This window comes from Saccostrea cucullata, unplaced genomic scaffold (genome assembly GCF_032062105.1).
Source record: "Saccostrea cucullata isolate Sc308-1 unplaced genomic scaffold, CSIRO_AGI_Scuc_v1 ctg16680, whole genome shotgun sequence".
Lineage (NCBI taxonomy): Eukaryota > Metazoa > Mollusca > Bivalvia > Ostreida > Ostreidae > Saccostrea > Saccostrea cuccullata.
Window position 1 is genome coordinate 1 of NW_026940979.1, and position 5985 is coordinate 5985.

Below are 5985 nucleotides of genomic sequence, written 5' to 3' on the forward strand. Positions count from 1 at the left end.
CTAAAAATAAACTAAAGGCCACACAAACCAGGCATCGAAAATACAGCTGATATCATAATCCCAAACAGTGGGGATTTGTCAGGAGGATAGCACTATTTGCGAAAATTATCCTCAACCTATTACGATACTGCAATTGAACACGAATAGAACGAGTTTTTACAGCATCTATGTCTGTCAACTCACAGAGTGCATATGAGGCAGTATCAAAGACATTGAACAGATTCGTAAATCACAAGGGTTTATCTTTCCTATGAATATGTGGACTTAAAAATTTTTATTAAAAGGGTTTGAAAATGCTGCTTTATCTGCAATAAGCTTTCACAGTCAACTGTATTACATTGACACTACAAACATTTGTTGACCAAAAATGTTATAGTGTATAAGAAGAGCAAGTATACATGTAGATACTGTCTATAAGCTTTAAGTTACCATTGATATTTTAAATATCTTATTCAAACGTTACAAATAGTTTGCAGCAATAGATACAAGGCTTGTTGTAGGGTCTTACTCTGTAAAAAACGTAAATGGGGTATTTCATATACGGCTTTATGTATTAAAGAGTTTTTGGTACGAGTTAATTATATAAAGTAATGGGACCATAAATGTTTGTTTATCAATGTCTGCGGTTTAATCCAGTATCATCGTGATCATCTGTCACGACCCCACATAATTTGGCAACGAGGATTAATCAGAAAAGCCAACATGTTATTCATGCCGAAGAAGAAAACCATAGAAATAGGAGGAATAGCAAAATTTTATTCGAAAGGTGATGTACACAACGTGGGATTTGGTCGAAAAAGTGGCGTGGATTTTCGTTACACTCCCTGGGAAAAGAAGATGCACACTCTGCTCGGATGAAGGCATTATTTCTACATTCAGCTGGTAATGAATTGAAGAATATATATTATACACTGGAAGAACGAGAACCAAGACAAAATGAAAATGTGTTTGACGTCGCATGTAAGTTATTATTTGACTATTTTCCATAAATGTGCCATAAGAACGTTCACTGTTTAGAGCTACTTCACAGCAGGTAAATGAAACTGTTGAACAATTTATCACTTGTTTACGTGAACTAGCTGTTTATTGTACAAGATGAGATGGTTAGAGACCATGTCAAAGTTATATTTTGTCACATAGACTGCAAAAAAAAAAACTGTTTAAAATGAAAGACTTAACTTCAGAGAAAGTAAGACTCAGGCAAGGTATTGGTTTGCAAACAAACACGCTTTAGTCAGGGAAGGAAAAGACGCACATATGGGTACAGTCCACTAATTGTTTTCCCATAGGCGACAATGTTAACGTTTCTTCTCATAGCGATGTCCCTAATTTTTGTTCGGTAGTGAGTGACCCCTCAAATCAAAGCACATCAACTTGTCTTTCCTTGGTTTAAAAACTCGAGGTGGCATGTCAGATTCGTTTTCCGGCAAAATGCGTCTGTCTGCAGGAACCTCTAAAAATGAAAGTGAAAGTAGGGGAATTCCAGAATTCTCATTGGCGTTATAATACACAAAATAATTCGGCTGATCTTGTTGATAAAATACATTTTCAAAGCTTTTTTGGTAGGAAAGATACTCCTTATCAACAAGTGTGAGGCTCAGTTTAGTACATCTGCCCAATTTTTTTTATGCAAGTCTGCAAATTAAGGAACTTGGAATTTTTTCTGCACTACTTTCTTCTCCTACCGATTCTAAAAATAATTAGTGGGATGTACCCAATATGGAAAAGCATTTTTTTTGATTTTACAATATTTCATACTGTTTATCAATCTAGAGCATAAGTAGAGACATCATGCCAAGTTTCGTGAAAATTCACCAATTAATTAAGATTTTACAGCATTTAGAGTTCTATGTGTAATATCCTTAAAAAATGCTCCAATCTAGCCAAAACTGTTCCCAAGTTTTAAGTCAAATTTTAGCCTTTTAACACATTTTTATTATTCTTAATCACCTTCATAACTTTAAATACATATAGTCAAATCATAATCAAGCACTTAATTGGGTCAATTTCACTTATTTTAAAAAAAATAATGTATTTCCGCACAAAATATGACCACTTTTCACCCTCTAATTCATAGTTTCTCCAGAAATGACAAAAAAATGAAGTTCACAAATACCCCGAAAGTAGTAAAATAAAAAAGTACTGATTATTTCCTGTCCATTGAGGTATCATTCCTGAAATTTGGTCTATGAATAAAAAAGTTATAAGCCTTTATAATCCCATATAGAATCATTTGTTTCAAAGGATTTTTTATACCAATGCAAATTTACTCATCTATGACGTCACAATGACATCATAATAATGGATACCTCAATACATGTGTATCATTAGTTTTCCCGTACTTTTTATTCAAGACAAAATCAGTGCTTATATACTATTATTAACTTTAAAAAAATGAAAATATGTGGTTTTGCAGATTAAATAAATAATCCACTAAAGTTGTTTTGTTTCCATGGAAACCATTTTGTAATTTGTAGGAAAATGAGACAAAATTTTGAATTTCCTGACAAATAGCATAATTTTGATTGTCAAATATTCATGAAATTTCAATTCTTATATCCGTGTAATCTTAATAATGCATAATTTACAAAACAAAGATGTAGATCTAATCAATTTGAAATTCTTAAATAAATAAATAAAATGTATATGAGCTGCAAAATGTATATAGCAGTGCATGTATAGATTAGTTATAGCTAAATACTTTTACATTCTGATCACCTATTAAATATGTAAATTTCCTCACCCCCACCCCATCCCCCACTTCAATGAATTTTTTTTTTAGAAAACTTTAACTTACACATTTTGCCGACTGTCACACTTTGCTGGTGCTGTTTCAAGATGTATTCAAATGGGCGTGCATTTGCTGGCCAATAGTTTTAAACACCATCTGCATGGACCTAAAAAAAAATCAATACAATAAATGGCACAATATCACATTTGCAGACAGACAGAAACAGAGATATTCAACACGTACAATTTTACCATATTCCTTTTATGCCCATTACTTGAAATTAATTAATTTAAAAAATGAATAATTGGCTTCCACCTGAAATCACACTGTTAACATATATAGGTAATTAAGTTAATTCAACAGAATAGATAAAAATCATGTTTTGCTGACAATAATTGTAATTCAACAAATACATGTAATGAAATTGCTAAAAAATATGAGAGAAACCAGTTAATGTGCATATTCACTCACATCGTTTAACTCCCAGACAACTGTAACCAGCTTCACCGCGCAACTGATCTGAAATGATGTATGTCACATATGTGACGTGCCGATCATCGACATGTTCCAAAAAACATTAAATTGTTATTTACAAATATTGTACTAAGGTATACCTCTTGCCTCCTGTGTAACATACAAATTCCCATCACCTATATACTGCTAAACAATGCACTGAACACTTTTGACAACTTTCTGCTAAGTCTACTTTCACTTCGACCTTGACCCCGATTGAATACCGATCCCGAACACATTTGTAAATTTTTGTGTATTAAAAAAAATCACAGTGGAGCATGTACTTCTACATAATTGCTTCTTAATCAAATTATACATTTATGATTCTGAATAAATAAGTTTTATAAATCGATACATTTAATCTATATGATACATGTGTAAACAATGGGTGATACATGTATGAGTATGTTGACTGTTCCGGGGGGGGGGGGGGGCTAGCACTTTATTTATGAATCAATTTGTTTAAAAAATGTGTATCAACAATTCAAGAATTGTTTTTTTCATAAATTTGAACAATTGAAAATAATAGAAAACACCAACTTTGAAATAAATTCAAGATTTATGACATCTTCCACTTACTTATAGGCTTCCTAAAATGGGTACAGTCCACTAATTGTTTTCCCATAGGCGACAATGTTAACGTTTCTTCTCATAGCGATGTCCCTAATTTTCGTTCGGTTGTGAGTGACCCCTCAAATCAAAGCACATCAACTTGTCTTTCCTTGGTTAAAATCTCGAGGTGGCATGTCAGATTCGTTTTCCCGCAAAATGCGTCTGTCTGCGGGAACCTCTAAAAATGAAAGTGAAAGTAGGGGAAATTCAGAATTGTAACTGGCGTTATAATACAAAAAAAATAATTCGGCTGATCTTCTTGATAAACTACATTTGCCAAGCTTTTCTGGTAGGAAAGATACTCCTTATCAACAAGTGTGAGGCTCAGTTCAGTACATCTGCCCAATTTTTTAATGCAAGTCTGCAAATTAAGGAACTTCTAATTTTTTCGGCACTACTTTCTTCTCCTACCGATTCTAAAAATAATTAGTGGGATGTACCCATATGTCTACAAAACAAGTTTCAGGGACCATGAAAAGAGTTCAGTACAGGAATAAGAAGAAACTACATGTTCTTGTTAGTGACATGTTTTGCAAGTGGAAAGAGATGTCATGTGAAAAAAAAGATCAGGCTCGTCAAGCGAAGAATCAGCTGTACAAATAATATTGGAAATTGGGTCATTTTGAAAAAATGTGCAAGACTAGAATGACTAAGAAAACAGGACCAAGTTAAGTGATGCTGCAACTGCAAGTGAATATGGGTTCACCGTTAACCATCACAACATGAATGAAAACAAACATATTTTCGTGGATGTTTTTGTGGATGGAGTTAAGACCAACCTACTAGTGGACTTTGGTGCAGAATTATAGGAATCTTTGAAGGCCGACAAAGTGAAAAGTGTGAGCAAAACATAATCATACAAAGAGTTTTACGCTTATGGGACGGAAGCCATGCAATGCCAGAGGAACATTCCAAACTGATTTTGAGCTTGATTCTCAGAGGATCAATGCAGAATTTTATTTGATAGAGAAGGAAAGACCCGGAAATTTGGGATAAGATTCAGCTAAACAGTTGGAATTATTGTTATTGCAAAGTCCGCATGTACACAACTGATAAAGGAGCACAACTGAAAAAAAAAAATTCCGACATGTTTTACAGAGATAGGAAAACTCAAGGATTACAGTCACAAGATCCAAATTGAATCTAACGTGACACCGGTGATTCAACCTGTCAAGCAAATTGCGTACCTTTTAAATAAAAAATTTGGACACAAGTTAGATGAACTATTTTTTCATGATATTGTTGATTAGATAGATAAACGAAGACCATTGGTTTCGTTAGTAGAAATTGTTTCGAAGAAGAATGATATCCGATTGTGTGTGTGGATATGAAAATAACGTATCAAGCTGTGTTGATTGAAAGGTACCGTATACCTACTTTAGAGGAGGTACTACATCAATTTAGCCAAAGTACAATTTGTTTTCTAAACTTGATATTAAGCTAGCTTACCACCAGATAGATCTGGATCCCTAGTAGCGATAAATTAATTACATTCATGACACACAAAGGAATATATTGCTACAAACGACTATTGTTTTGTATAAGTTGGGCGCCAGAAATGTACAATACGGTAATACAACAGACACTTGATTGTTGGGAGGATGTTCAGATATTTTCGATGAAATTTTTATATGGTAAACCTACAGATGAACATGGTAGAGACTAGATGAAGTATTACAAAGGCTGCGTGATCGTGGACTCACTTTGAAGATTGAGAAATGTTAAGTGGTCGATTTATTCCGAACCGGGTGCAGAACCGTTACAGAAGTTAACCCGTAAAGACGTTCCTTTTAATTGAGTGGGGACTAAAGCAAACTGGAGCATTCCAGGAGCTGAAGATTCAGTTATCAAAGGCGAATACACTAGGCTATTTTGAGTCATTGCACAGACCTGATAATAACAGATGTTCATTTGGATTGGGTGCTGTACTTGTTCAAAAACAAGGGTTTTTAGCTTTCTGAAGCGGAGAGACGATATTTACATATACGATTGTGAGCGTTTCGAAATGCATTTCATTGGAAAAAAATTTAAATTATGGACTGATCACCGACCTTTGGAGTGTATTTTCACCCAAATTAAAGTCGATGCGGGGAAAGAAAAAAATGGTTTCTCTTATAACAATTGTTTGA

The 5985-nt window shown here is 33.9% G+C and overlaps 1 long non-coding RNA gene across 1 annotated transcript; it reads right to left on the minus strand.

The window, feature by feature from the left end:
- Positions 1–1260: 1260 nt before the first annotated feature.
- Positions 1261–3471, minus strand: LOC134256754 (uncharacterized). The gene is made up of 3 exons (XR_009989780.1): positions 3346–3471; positions 2798–2897; positions 1261–1453 (listed from the first exon to the last, which is right to left on the minus strand). It is a non-coding gene; the product is annotated as an uncharacterized LOC134256754 (long non-coding RNA).
- Between the last annotated feature and the right edge of the window lie 2514 nt (positions 3472–5985).